The 15,043-nt window shown below is 44.2% G+C and overlaps 1 long non-coding RNA gene across 2 annotated transcripts; it reads right to left on the bottom strand.

Moving 5' to 3' along the window:
- Nucleotides 1-11,708: 11,708 nt before the first annotated feature.
- On the bottom strand, nt 11,709-14,833 carry LOC125721455 (uncharacterized). 2 transcript variants are annotated; one of them, XR_007385756.1, is made up of 3 exons: nt 14,790-14,833; nt 12,002-12,108; nt 11,709-11,815 (listed from the first exon to the last, which is right to left on the bottom strand). It is a non-coding gene; the product is annotated as an uncharacterized LOC125721455 (long non-coding RNA). The 2 variants fall into 2 exon arrangements; XR_007385755.1 differs by lacking the exon at nt 14,790-14,833 and adding an exon at nt 12,520-12,563.
- Between the last annotated feature and the right edge of the window lie 210 nt (nt 14,834-15,043).

The following is a 15,043-nucleotide window of genomic DNA, read 5'->3' as shown; positions in this document are numbered from 1 at the left end:
GAGTTTATTCTCACTGAGATTGCATAGGATTCCTCTGGCTGCTGTTTTTCTCCCGTACACGTGAAGTGCTACTTCTTCATTGCCCCCATGTGAGCCAGTATGTGAGCCCTGATCCGGGCTACCATCCCGCCCAAGGCATTTCCTCTGTATTCTCTGTATTCTGCTTCCTGCAGCCCTGCAGTGGATAAAAGGAAAGGACAATGGTTTGTTGATTTATAGCACATATATTATTATATTTTATATTGTTCAAATATACATTACTCAGTAATAACTCAGTAACTACTCAAGTACAAATGATGAACAAATACAGTAACTGTTATGATTAAGAATGAACGAATGTGGGATCAGTATATAACAAATACTTCAGGGGCGGCATGGTGGTGCTCTCATGCCCGGCTCGTACGATCCTCGTGTGTGCCACGCCCCCTGATTACCCACGTGTGCTTCCCTGATCTTGCCCAGCTGTGTCCACTTATTTTCGCCCAATCTCATCTATTTCAGTCCATGTCTTGCCTTAATTTCTGGTCTGTCATTGATGTTAGTTAGTCTTAGTGCTGTCTGCTCCGTCCCGATCCCGAATAAATCCTCGTTTTCCCCGTACTCAGCCTGCTTCCTGCCCGCTTGTCAGCCTGTGCGCACTACCCGCTTTAACCAGCGAACTCTGACAGGTGCACTGATTAGCACTGTTGCCTCACACTTCTGGGACCCGGGTTCGAGTCTCCGCCTGGGTCACATGTGTGTGGAGTTTTCATGTTCTCCCTATGTCGTCGTGGGGTTTCCCCCCACAGTCCAAAATCATGCTGAGGCTAACTGGAGTTGCTAAATTGCCCGTAGGTGTGTGTGTGAGAGTGAATGGTGTGTGAGTGTGCCCTGCGATGGGCTGGCCCCTCATCCTGGGTTGTTCCCTGCCTTGTGCACATTGCTTCTGGGATAGGCTCCGGACCCCCCGCGACCCAGTAGGATAAGCGGTCTGGAACATAGATTGATGGATATACTACGACATTATTTGTGCCCCCTCAAGTAAAGTGTTGCTCCTAACTCATCTGGTCTTTTTATATGTTGTTAAAACATACTGAATTAATCCCTGCAAGAAATTCTTTGAGGGGGTTAGAGAGAAAATGCAGGAGAATGAATCCAGGACCTCAGCTATATCTTTTTTAAGTGTTTACGTGTAAACAGTCAAGACTTAATTATATGGGCTCATACTAAAATAAAAAATTCATGGCAAAGTGTTACTCCATTTTGAACAATATGAGCAGAGTATGCACAACCTTTTTATGTGAGACACAGCTATATGCACTCTATATTTGTACTTCCCCTAGACTTCCTGAGACCTTAAATAGTGTGACATTTGCAATAGCGAAAGCCTTCGTTTTAAAGATGACTTTTCATGTTTTCACTTGAAATCATGTGGAAAGATCACATCTCCACCCACAAAGCTCTTTCATATTTCCTGAGAGCCTGCTCCAGTGGGCTCTTGGGCAGGCAATATTGTATGTAACAGACCAATAAAGGAGGATCACTGTTTGAGGGTACTATTATAGCACTTGATTTATATTACTTATTATCCTCAGTCTTGATAGAATGGTAGACTTCATTGATAAGGACCTACAGTGGTCTGTCAGTAAACCTACAGCTTGGACCAATACTTTAATTTCAGATCAGGTCAGGTCAGGTCAGGTTGGGGAGATTGCACTGGAATAGGGTAGTAGGGACCCTGCGAGCTGGATCACCCTCAGGGAATCATGCCACATGGTCATAGTGCTGTACCTGACACTTACAATGCAGGTAACCTGACTCACGCGGGACTCCCTGAGCAACCACTCATTTGACACGAAGTCAAACCAGTGGTACCCAAGGATTCTCCGAAGAGACACAGTACCAAAGGAGTCCAGTCTTCATCTCTGGTCACTGGATAACGTCCATGTCTAGCAGCCACACAGCAAAATAAGGAGCACCAGGAGTCTAAAGACCTTCACCGTCTTACAAAAATATCAGGAGTGCCACAGACCCCATTCCAGCGACTACATGATCCCCATGCTGTCCCAATCCATCTACTGACATGATAGGAAGAGGCACGAGAGACATGAATGTCACTGCTGAGGTAAGTGATCCTCTCAAGGTTGACATTCTCTCTTTTTCTGAACTACATTTCACTGTAAACAGTACATCTACTGTAGATTCCCATTCATATTCCATTACTGCTTCTCCAGTACAGGGAACTGCTGTGCTGGGAGCTTACAACAGGACCCAAGGTACCCAGAGTAGTATACACACAGTCACAGTTCACACAGTCTGTTGATGGAAACTAGTGAACACAGAAAACTTGCAACATTATACTGATTTTTTGTCAGGGTCAGAACTGAACTCACAGCTCCGTAATTGTGGGGCCATGGTGTTACTCACTGAGCAAAACAAGCTCATGTCTGGATGTCTGCAAAGACCCCTATGAAGAGAAACAGAGAGGACCCTGTAACTTTGCCTGGATTAGGGTTAACAGGGTCCTGCCCAGGGGCGATTTTAGCCCATTATTGGGGGCTGCTTCAGTACCCCCGAAATGAATAAAAGCACCCCCAAGGATTTCTAAAGATTTCTAACTTTTTTTGACAGTTCATGCTGTTTATGTGATACAGTATTAAAATATAAAAAAGCATTCAGATGTAATATTTTAATAACTAGTATTGATACCCCCCCCAGCCCCGAAAAATGGTTCGTTCCAGCTTCACTCTCCGCTACTCTGACTGGCTCCAGCGCTCCTGCCAGAGCAATGGTGGCTGAGACCCATTGCAGCAGTGGTGTGAGTACTTGGCTTAAAACAGGACATGTTAGCTGCATTTAACCTTCAGTAACTCTTTCTTTATATAGTTAGGTAGTAGGAGTCTGACCATGTCTCTTATTAGCTGAAAAACATTACCTTCACAGGTAAACTGCAGTGTTGAAAACACGTTTTCTGATGATGTTTGCTACTCTACAATCTGCCCTATTCTGTAGGAAAATCAGCAACATTTTGACCGTCCTGTTGCTCCCATTGAAATTCATATATCCTAAATCTACAAACTTAAATTGCCAACCGTTTTACCAGTCCTCTTTGAAATGGAACGAGAAAAGCTGGTTATTTTTTCATGTTCCAAATATTAAACCTAAGGTAGCTAACTGACTGGATGCCCATTAACTTTATAACTTCTGGTGTGTGTGTGTGTATTTTGCACAGAAAGACAGCCAGGTTCATAATGGATATAAGGAAGTTTTTTTCAAAAAAAGGACGGGCATTCAGGTAAAAGTAGAAGATCATGATCTGTCAATAAAAAATAATGTTGGATCAGTGTTTAAATAGTCATATATTTTATTAAATGTACACGTGGTTTGGTTATTTGCCTTTTGATTGAAAGTACACTGAGAGAAGAGTTTTTTTATTAGTGATGTTAATAGTATTTTTTATATTAATGTAATTTCTTTATCTAATTGAATACAATCTATTTGTGTATGATTGTCAGTTCAAAGAGGGAGAGAGGAAAGAGCAGACAGTGAGGAGAAAGTACAAGGTCAGGAAGAACCAGGTAAGAAAACAAACAGGGAATAGTCAGTGACAGGCAAAACAGAAACTGTTAAATTGACAGAAAAAGATCCTAATTTTACTCATACAATCTGGAAGTTGTGTTCTCTCTATATTAAAGCTGCTATACAGAATCTGCAAAACAAACTGTGTTGAAGCAGTTTTTGCCTCTTTAACAATATTCCAACATAACATTATTATCATTAATTGGGCAGAATAAAATTAATGATATATTTTTCTGTGGTTCAGCCACAAATCTACAAAACCTCAGCCAATAGTAGGTAGGTCAACTTTTGGACCATCTAGTCTGTATGACTGCCGCAGTACGTGCCCCTCACATTTGCACTAAGTCAGAATGAGCATCCTAAGAACATGAAAATTTAGCAGGCTGACATTGAAACAAGAAGAAAAGGGAAGACAATGCTTAGTATATTCGAAATATGAATTTAGTATACTTTAGGTATTTTAATTCAAAGATTTGTACCTTTTTGATTGAATTGTACGTGTTTGAAGTATTTTTCTTTTCAAAAAATGCTTATAACTTTCCTCCAAGTACCACAATGGAGAGCTCACGTACCAGGTACCACAGTTTGAGAATCATGATCTTATATCATTAGACTTCATTCTGAAATGTAAACAGGACACCTTCATTACATTTTCCTATTTATCGATATGATTTACTGTTTGGTTAATCTCATTACACAAGGAGGCGAAGAACAGGGAGAGACTCTGAGAAAGCAGACCAGGGAACAAGATGAGGAGAGGCAGAAAGAACCAACCAGGGAAAGAGATGAGGAGAGACAGACAGGGCAGAGTTCCAGTCAGCAATCCAAAGATGTTCAAGATATGGCTCTTGATTTGGGGGATAAGATTACTGGTCCTAAACAGTTAAAACTGTCCCAGTACCCTCTCACTCAGTTTGGCACACAAAAAAGATCCTTCCAAGAAAACTGGTTCAAAAGCTTTAAATGGTTAGAATATTCTTCCAAAAAAAATGCTGCTTTCTGCTACGCTTGTCGAGTCTTTGGCAAAAGTCTTAGGTATGACACATTAGTGAACGATGGAGTCAGTAATTGGCAAAAGGCACTGAGCAAGTTTCAAAAACATGAATCCACTCAGTCACACAAGGACAGTGTAGTTTGTTGGAACAGCTACAAAGCAAGTCTGTCACAAGGCAATATTGTGGAACAGATAGAGGCAGCAAGTGCCGCAGAAGTAAGTGAAAGAAGGGAGTACCTAGAACGTATTGTGGCAGTGACCTTCTTTTTGGGGAAGCAAGGAATATCATTTAGAGGTCATGATGAAACAGAAGAGAGTGACAATAAAGGGAATTTCCGTGAGTGCATAAAACTTTTGGAAAAGTTTGATCCATTCTTGCAGAGGTACACACCCCCATCAAACACAACATACATCTCTTGTAGTAGTCAGAATGAGATGATTGAATGTTGTTCACAAGAGGTAACTGCAGCTATTGTTCATGAGATGACGGAATCACAGATGTATGCCATTATGGCTGATGAGGCCAGAGATGGAAAGACAGAACAGTTGGCTTGTGCAACTGTCAAACACACGCTGGGCATGCCAGGTTCGTTCAGTAACAGCTGTGCTTAACAACTTTCATGCCATAATTGAGTGCCTCTCCACTATCAACACACCTATTGCGGTGGGATTAAAGGCAAAACTCAGTAAATTCTCCTCAGTGTATTTGCTGATTGTTTTCAAGGATCTACTGTCTGTAACCGCATGTTTACACAGATACCTACAAAAGGAGACCATAGATATTGCCCAGGCACAGACATACAAAGATGCGGTGGTTGAGACTCTGAAGCAGAAGCGCAGTGATGCCACTGCTACTGATATTCATGCAAGGACAAAGGCTTTGTGTGAGGCAAACCAGGTAGCTGTTTTGGAGCAGTCTTCTGGACAGAGGCAGAAACGAAAGAAAATGGATGGATTCGCTGTTGAGTCAACCTGTGGGGCAGGCAGTGAAGTCTGTGGCTCTTCTGTGTCAGAAGAGCTTAAAAGGAAATTGTTGTTTCCTTGTCTGGACAGAATGATCTCTGAACTTGAGAAGCGTTTTTCTGGTGTTAGTCAGGAATTGCTTAATGGGATTCAGGCGTGTAGTCCAACCTCAAACCAATTCTTGTCTGAGCCTCATTTGTCAGCCCTGGCACTGCATTACCATATTGAACTTCAGTTAGAGGAAGTTGCAGTTGCCAAAAACTTTTTGAAGCTCCAGAGTGAGGCTGGTGCCATTCCAGATATGTTAACATTATACAAACTTCTGGATAAGAAGATCTTCCCCACACTGAAAACTGTTATTCAGGTTGCCCTAACAATCCCAGTTAGCAGCTGTAGCTGTGAGAGATCTTTCAGTGTCTTGCGTCGGCTCCATACCTGGCTGAGAAGGACCATGGGTCAAAGCAGACTCCAGCACCTGGCTGTGATGTCAGTTGAGAAGGAGATGCTCGAGAGAGTTGACCACCAAAAAGTGACAGACAGATTTGCCAGCCACAAGGTGAGGCGACATAGGTTAAAATAAAAAAACAAATCTGCAGAGTCATAGTAGTATCTGCAGTAAAGATCTTTTCATACATTGCATACATTGTACCATAGGCAAAGTTGCCTCCATCTTTATAATTTTTTAAATTGATTGAACAGAAATATTAAATTGCGTTTGCACATTTAGAAGACCACTGTCCCACTTCACGAAGGCTGCATTTAACCCATATAAAACTGATAAACTGTAACATGTAAACGATGAGCTCCGAACGAGAACGTAGGTGATTTATTTGTCTCGTCATCAGTTTACTAGTTTGAGAACAAGGAAGTCCTTCGCTTTAAGAATCAAAGCAAATTACACAATATTATTCCCTATACATATCTAGTAATTATCTTTCTCCACAATGAAGAGAGTGTTCTGGGACAGTGATCCGAAATACCTAAACAAAAAAGATATTTATCTTTATGACGCCTAACCTGGCAGGAAATTCATTTCCAATCTCCCCTTTGATTCTATCACGAAATGCTGCTAGTAAGCGACATATTTAAAGAAATAGATAATAATTACTTAATTTCATGAATGCCATATCACGTGCAGCGCGCGCGTGGGGGGGGGGGGGGGGGCGCATTTTACGGTAGCTTACTTGTTTCGTATTTAAGAAACTGGCTCAGTACCTGTGCTATTAGTACCTTACAAAGTTCGCTCTGTTTATTGATCTTGTTCTATTGTGCAGGTTTATGAAAAGCATATTAGGAGGAGGTGAACTGACAGGAACATGCAGGGGTGGAAGGGGGTGTGTCCTTTAGCATAAGGCTATGCACCCTTTTCAAATCTATCTGCTAAGATAACAACTTTAGGGGACCTGCCATGAATTTCACCCCCTTTGAATTCTTGAAGCATTTTGGGATCTAATCACCAGAGACAGAGATACGGGGGGTGCCATTCACGGCAGGGCACCTGCTGGGAATTGCACCTACTTTGAATTCTGAAGGAAAATGGACATCAAATTTTAAATTACTTAGGTTCCCCTGAATCATGATGTTTTATGGAGTGACCCAGAGTTAGACAGATACAGATGGCTCCTTTATGTCAGGATCCCTTTTTCAGGTAATGTAAATATCAGTTGCTAAACTTGTGTCATGACCTGCACGTCCAGTCCTCGTGTGTGCCACGCCCCCTGATCATCCACGTGTGCTTCCCTGATTGTGCCCCCCTTGTTTCCTCTTCTTTTTGGCTTGTCTTATGTATTTCAGTCTGCGTTCAAGTCAGTTTCCCGATATTCCGTCATTGATGTTTGTTGCTGTCTCCCCGATCCTTTTCGTCCCCCCCTAAATAAATCTGCCTATCTAGATTCCTGGCTCCTGGAGTTGCTTCCTCGCCCCCCATCCACACACGTAATGTAACAACCTGCCATGTATGTTTTGGTACCAAGTTTGCATCATGATTTGTAGTTAAAATTACAGTTTGAACGCCAATGATTTTGAATGCCAAAAAATGAATATGTTGTCTCATGGCAACACATATAATGCACTGTACTTACACAGATTATGAAACAGACCTTGCTGATGTCAAGTGGGCATGAAATGGGATATAATGTAGGAACTTAATGTTCTAGTTGTAATTATTCATTTAATCATTAAAGTTTTCCTATAGATATCATCTGAGATTCTATAGGCAAATTATTTGTGAAGGCATAGAAACTTTAATAACTTTAATAATACAATTAACAATTCGAACAATGACTACAAACTAAAGGCTTAACATCAAAAACAAATTTATTATGGATAATAATAATATTAGAAAACAAACAAGTAAGGCAATATGATTAAAATAAAAGCAATAAGCAAATAAATAAGCTAAATTAGTCACATTGTCAAATAAATAAATAAATAAATAAATAAATAAATAATCCTACATGAAACACAAAACTAATAAACTGATAATTCCTTATGCCCATGCTGGACAAATATAGTCCTGATCAACAGGAGGATTCTGCACGCAGTCATGGTGGTACCATCTGCTGCAAACATCACAGCAGATCTACAGGGAAGGGAGAGTGTTTCCAGTGTAGTATAGTTTACACTTTTCACATTTAATATTCATAGCAATTAATGTAATCATAATAGGAAATTCAGGGAAGATTGCTGTCTACATATAATAGCAGTTGATGTCCTAAAACATCAGTAAATAGAAAAAACAGATGAGCAGAATAAGGATGACAGGCCATTGATATAACTGCTTAACTTAATGGCTGTAAACATTTTGCAAACACCAATACCAGCTGGTTCACTATCTGCCCTCATATCCTCACTGACTATCTGACAGGTAAATACTCTCTCAGTGACTCCTGTTGGAGTCAGTGTCCAGTGTCAAATTACTTGTGCAGGTTACAGCTGGAAACTCATTTGCACTCACTTGAGAAATAGTGAATTTCTTATCTGTGTTATAAGAACATAAGTGTGTTTTATAAGTCTGATATGTGTTATCTAGCAAAACACCCTTTTCATCCAAACAGCAGCCTGACTGATTAAGTTAAATCCATTTGCCTGTACATTTTTAACTGAAAGACAAAGTTTCTCTCCAAAAGGGAAAAAAAATAATAAAAATAAATGATTCAGCAAATCTAAGAGGAAAGAGCACAGTGAGATGCTTTATAAATGCCCAGATCCACTCAGTATTGCTTATGGTTTAAAAAGGCAGCCACCAACTTGATAAATGTATACACCATTACACAAAACAGAAGCAGAAATTTGCTAATAATAATGACAAACACTAGACACGTACGTCAAGTTAGCGTTCTGCTCCTAGAGCTAGAACCAGCAGCTACTGACCCCTGAATACTCAATCCACACCCATGAAAAGAAAAGCAATACCTTTTGTTTTACTATATTATTATCAAAGAAATGAACCTTATAAGTACGGTTATCACTAATGTATTGCAATATTTTAGAAATTACCCATAGTTTGCCAGACTCCTTCAACCCACAAAAATGGCAGAGGTTGCTGAGACTGTAAAGAAAGCAAACACTTCAGTTTAGTAAATACATCAATAACATATATGGAATATTATTTAGTACTATATAACGTAGAACACAAGTATTATGATATTATTAAAAAGTATGCCAAATATCCATGATGTAATCATTACAATATAAACATTATAATGTAATCAGCACAATGTAATCAATTGTGTATGTATTTGCACCTTTTGTTATTCTGAGATTCTGTTAGCTACTTTATGTTAGTCCTGAATCTATGAATATTCACTTTTATTAGTGTATATTTTATCACTATGTTATAGGACAAATATATTATCAACCTTTTAGTTAGACAATGTGTAAAAGGCTGAAACTGCCTAGGTTTACTACTGAAGGAAGGGATTCGCCTGAGTTCACCAGAAATTCATAGCTGAGCATTTTAAAAAACCAAGTGGAGATGGTCGCACCACCATTATGTTCGGCTGAGGGACCAAACAGTAAAAGAAATGATGGACAAACTTATCACCTAGTGGTGTGGATTGAAACAATGATTGTGATTGGCTGAAGGAATGATGATGCTTAAGTGACGAGATATTGTTAAATGATAAGAACTTATATAAAAATTGGTGTAAAACAGTACTGGACACACTTTACGTGTCCAGCCTTGGTTGTAACTTCATTGTTGCAATAAAGACTGAATTCTGGATACTGCACAAGCGGCCCTCTGACTTCTGATTTGGCGGGGAAGGAGAAAAAACCACGACACATATACAAACAAATGTGGTGTAAGGTTAAACATCCTGTACATAACAGGTACGGGGTTTTATACTGTCCTTTTAATAAGGAACACAGTTCAGAAGAAGAGTCTCGCTGATCACGTACCAGATTCTCGGATGAGAGTCATGGCAATAACCAGCCTCAGCTTCTCAGCTGCCTTTTGGTCAGTACTGATATTAATGTCCTCCCCTTTCAAAATGCTCTCAGCAAACTGGAAAAGATTTTATTCAAATCAGACTTTCAGGACAAGATCTAGTGTTTTAGTACAAACACTTAAGTACTCCAACGTCAAGTACCATTTCGGTACAAAGTGCCCATGGAAACAACTATTCAATACTTACTTTCAAAGCCAAGACTCCACAGGATGTGCTGCCTTTCTGAAGTTTGTGAGGGAGGGTACTGCAGGTCCACCTAGGAAGACTGCAGCCTTTGCTGAGCAGGAATGCCCTTGAACACCAAATTTAGGCCAGTCGATTTTATCATATGTTATTACATGAATAATAATTATTATTATTATGGAGAAAATGTTACAGCAGAAAGTACCTTGTCGATTCTAAGCATTTCCTCATTTTAACTGGAGACTCTCCCAAAGGATCCAAATAAAGGGGCCGATTCTCATGGGGGTACATGACCTGCGTAAGAAACACCAAGAATGCTGCTTTATTTTATACCGAAGTAACACTTTTCAACCCAAACAAGTTTTATTAAGTTATATATGTACTAAAGACATGTAACAGTGACTCAGTGGACAGTGCATTTTGAAGGCAATCATATCAGGAAGATTCTGATGGTATCAAGCAATCCTTGAGCATTTGAAAGAGTTTTGGTAAAACGTATAATGCCCAGATGAAGGGAGAGAAAGCAAAGGCTACAGAATGTACCATCCTCTACAGAATGTACCATCCTCTACAGAATGCACCGTCCTCTACAGAATGCACCATCCTCTACAGAATGCACCATCCTCTACAGAATGTACCATCCTCTACAGAATGCACCGTCCTCTACAGAATGCACCGTCCTCTACAGAATGTACCATCCTCTACAGAATGCACCATCCTCTACAGAATGTACCATCCTCTACAGAATGCACCGTCCTCTACAGAATGCACCATCCTCTACAGAATGCACCGTCCTCTACAGAATGTACCATCCTCTACAGAATGCACCATCCTCTACAGAATGCACCGTCCTCTACAGAATGCACCGTCCTCTACAGAATGCACCGTCCTCTACAGAATGCACCGTTAAACTGTAGTCAAGTCAAGAGAGGCTGCATGAAATGGAGCAGAGATTTGGCTTGCTGGTGTGGTGGACAGACCTTTTATGTCAATCTTGTGAGGGATACGAGGTGTCTCCTCTTTGGCCAGTTTTAGATGATCCATATTAACTTTATGGAAAACTGCACCCTTCTCCCCCAGCAGACTGGCATTCTTGCCTTGTATTTTTGTAATTATATAAGGTCCTACAAAGTTGGCATCCAGCTTGCCACCTTTCCTCTGCTGGCTCCTTATATTCTGCCTCCACACCCGGTCACCAACTTTGAAATGGTGCCTTTGTGCACCAGACTTCAGCCTCTTCGCAGAATCTTGTGCCTTTTCAATATTTTCATGGATGGCATTTTTTAACTCATCCAGCCGTCTCACTCCCTCTGCCACTATCTCCTCACCAGTACTTTGCTCCACTGCATTGTCCACCTATAAACCAAATAGTTGGGACAGTTTGGGTTGTTATTTAATAATGGACTTTGCATATATAGACAGTCTCAGAACACATCAGCTGAGCTATGTGACAAATAATTAATTATAATGAATTGAAAATGTATTAACATTTATAGCCTAACCTGGTATTGTTCTGGTACCTCAGAAGGGTAGCGGGCCTCCAAACATGAGGAAGTACGGTGAGAACTTAGTTGTGATTTGTTTTTTTGTACGCAATCCAAACATAATTGCATCCAGATATACGTCCCACGTATCTGGTCTCTCACCCACTAATTTGCTTAAAGTTCTGAAAAAGTATTTGGCAAAACAAGAAAGAGTTTTTGTTAAATCAAAAGCAAAAAATATCAGCTAATGTTTGAAACCAATGCTTCCTGAAAATATTTTGGAATACCTTAATAATGACAATTCATGTTACTCATAAACAACACTTGAAGTCACAAAGGTAAAAACTAGTAAGATGCATTTTCCCAACCTTTGGATAGTCCCATTCATCCGCTCCACCAAGCCATTGGTTTGCGGATGATAAGGAGAGCATAAACTTCGTTCAATTGACAGTTTTGTGCAGACTCGCTTGTTGATCTGTTAATAAAGATTAATATGTAATAAAGCTAAAAAAGTGTACAGACAGTATAATAAGGAATGTGTTTGCAATTTAAGTATTATATTCTCTATCCATTAAAGTCACTTATTTGATCAATCCAATTTACCGCTGTCACGATCCAGGGTGTAGCTGACGGGCGATCGTGCGGGTAAGGAGCAGGCAGGCAAGCGGGATACGGGAAAACGGGGGTTTATTCGTGGGAATCGGGGCAAGGGACATCAGACATCAGGAAACATCAATGACAGACAAAGCAAACTGGGGAGACCAGGACTTAAATACACAAGACTGAATGACAGCAAACGGAAACAGCTGGGTACAATTCGGGAAACACACGTGGGTAAGCAGGGGGCGTGGCACACAGGAGGAGCGGACGAGCCGGGCATGACAACCGCATTGACGAATTCCCTTCCTTGGTCAGTCAGGATTCTTTTCGGAGCCCCAAACTGATAAACAAATTTCAAAATGCATGTGGTGACGTCCTCTGCACATTTGGATTTTAGCGGGTAGGTTTGTGACCACTTGGTAAAATAATCCACAAGGACACATATATATTTATGGTCCTGTGTTGTTGTCACCAATTGCCCTATCAGGTCCATCCCCACCAGCTCAAATGGTTCCGTGACCTTAAAAAGAAGAGTAAAATTATATAACAAATAACGGAATGTGATTATTGTCTGTGGTGGTGGAATGCGTAGTTATGTTCACAAATGTCAGTAGTTAAACACTGGCTGTATCCTAACTTTACCATCATGTTGATCCTTGTGCTACAGGGAGACTAAAGACGGGAGGCAGCCGGAGGGGCCGCAGGCGGCCGGGAGGCCGGAGCCGGAGGGGACCACGGAGGGGCAGAGGAGACAGGGCGAGGGACCCGCGGAGGGGCCAGGGAGGGAGCAGGAGGGAGCACCGGGGAAGGGGACGAGGGAGCTGGAAGGGGCCAGGGCGAAGGCAAGGTGAGGGGGGGAGCCGCTGCAGGCGGCGACGTCCTCCGACGGGCCGAAGGTAGGGGCCCCGCAGGCGACCGACCAGGCACCGGAGGGGGGAGCGAGGCAGGGCGACGAGGCACCGGAGAGGGACCCGCAGGCGACAGCCGACCCGGAGGGCCAGGACCCGCGGGCGCCATCCGAGCCCCAGCGCAGGCGAGGCAGGGCGAGCCAGGGGGCAGGGCGGGCGGGACCCCAGCCCTGCGTCTGTGTCCCCTCCCTTTACGGGACACAGACATGACCCCAGGTCGGGGTCGAGTTCGCCGGGGCGAGGGAGAAACAGTCACAGGGGGAGAAGGGACAGGAGCGCGGTCAGGACTTGGAGCGCGGTCAGGACTTGGAGCGCGGTCAGGACTTGGAGCGCGGTCAGGAGCTGCAGGTGGCTGCAGTGGGGGCGCCGGCCCGGGAGCTGCAGGTGGCTGCAGTGGGGGCGCCGGCCCGGGAGCTGCAGGTGGCTGCAGAGGGGGCGCCGGCCCGGGAGCTGCAGGTGGCTGCAGAGGGGGCGCCTGGACAGGAACATGGTCAGGCTGTGGGGGCGCCGGCCCGGGAGCTGCAGGTGGCTGCAGAGGGGGCGCCTGGACAGGAACATGGTCAGGCTGTGGGGGCGCCGGCCCGGGAGCTGCAGGTTGCTGCAGTGGGGGCGCCTGGACAGGAACAGGAGCGCGGTCAGGAACAGGAGCGCGGTCAGGACTTGGAGCGGGCTGCAGTGGGGGCGCCTGCCCGGGAGCTGCAGGTTGCTGCAGTGGGGGCGCCTGCCCGGGAGCTGCAGGTTGCTGCAGTGGGGGCGCCTGCCCGGGAGCTGCAGGTTGCTGCAGTGGGGGTGCCTGCCCGGGAGCTGCAGGTGGCTGCAGAGGGGGCGCCAGCCCGGGAGCTGCAGCAGGCGAAGGGGGCAGCGAAGGCGGCTGCGCAGGCGGCGGCGGCTGCACGGAAGCGGGGTCCGCCGGCAATGGCGGCTGTACGGGAGCGGGGTCCGCCGGCAATGGCGGCTGCTCGGGAGCGGGGTCCGCCGGCAATGGCGGCTGCTCGGGAGCGGGGTCCGCCGGCAGCAACGGAGGGAGGTCCTCTGTACCGGCGATCGCCGGTTTCCTTCTCCTTCGCTGGCGCCTAGCGGTGGCGGGAGGCGGCGCGACGTCCGTAAAAACGGACGGCGGAAGAAAGGCCTCCGGCTCCGGGTAAGGGTAGAGGAAGGGCTCCTCGTCCTCGTCCTCACTGGAGAACCAGTACTTCCACACGGGATCGGGGTCGCGTGTGGTCAGCCTCCGGGCTGGAGGTAGGGCGGGTACCTCCCTCTCGTCCCCTGTCGACAGCCAAAGCCTGGAGAGCGAGCAGGCGCCGAGACGGATCGTCTCCTGCGGGACTCTCTTCCTCCCTCTCCGCTTCTTTTTGAGGTCTGTCATTCTGTCACGATCCAGGGTGTAGCTGACGGGCGATCGTGCGGGTAAGGAGCAGGCAGGCAAGCGGGATACGGGAAAACGGGGGTTTATTCGTGGGAATCGGGGCAAGGGACATCAGACATCAGGAAACATCAATGACAGACAAAGCAAACTGGGGAGACCAGGACTTAAATACACAAGACTGAATGACAGCAAACGGAAACAGCTGGGTACAATTCGGGAAACACACGTGGGTAAGCAGGGGGCGTGGCACACAGGAGGAGCGGACGAGCCGGGCATGACAACCGCATTGACGAATTCCCTTCCTTGGTCAGTCAGGATTCTTTTCGGAGCCCCAAACTGATAAACAAATTTCAAAATGCATGTGGTGACGTCCTCTGCACATTTGGATTTTAGCGGGTAGGTTTGTGACCACTTGGTAAAATAATCCACAAGGACACATATATATTTATGGTCCTGTGTTGTTGTCACCAATTGCCCTATCAGGTCCATCCCCACCAGCTCAAATGGTTCCGTGACCTTAAAAAGAAGAGTAAAAT

The sequence above is a fragment of the Brienomyrus brachyistius genome, unplaced genomic scaffold (assembly GCF_023856365.1).
Source record: "Brienomyrus brachyistius isolate T26 unplaced genomic scaffold, BBRACH_0.4 scaffold33, whole genome shotgun sequence".
Classification (NCBI taxonomy): Eukaryota; Metazoa; Chordata; class Actinopteri; order Osteoglossiformes; family Mormyridae; genus Brienomyrus; species Brienomyrus brachyistius.
The sequence above is the reverse complement of the archived record's forward strand: the minus strand, read 5'-3'. Positions and strand labels throughout refer to the sequence as shown.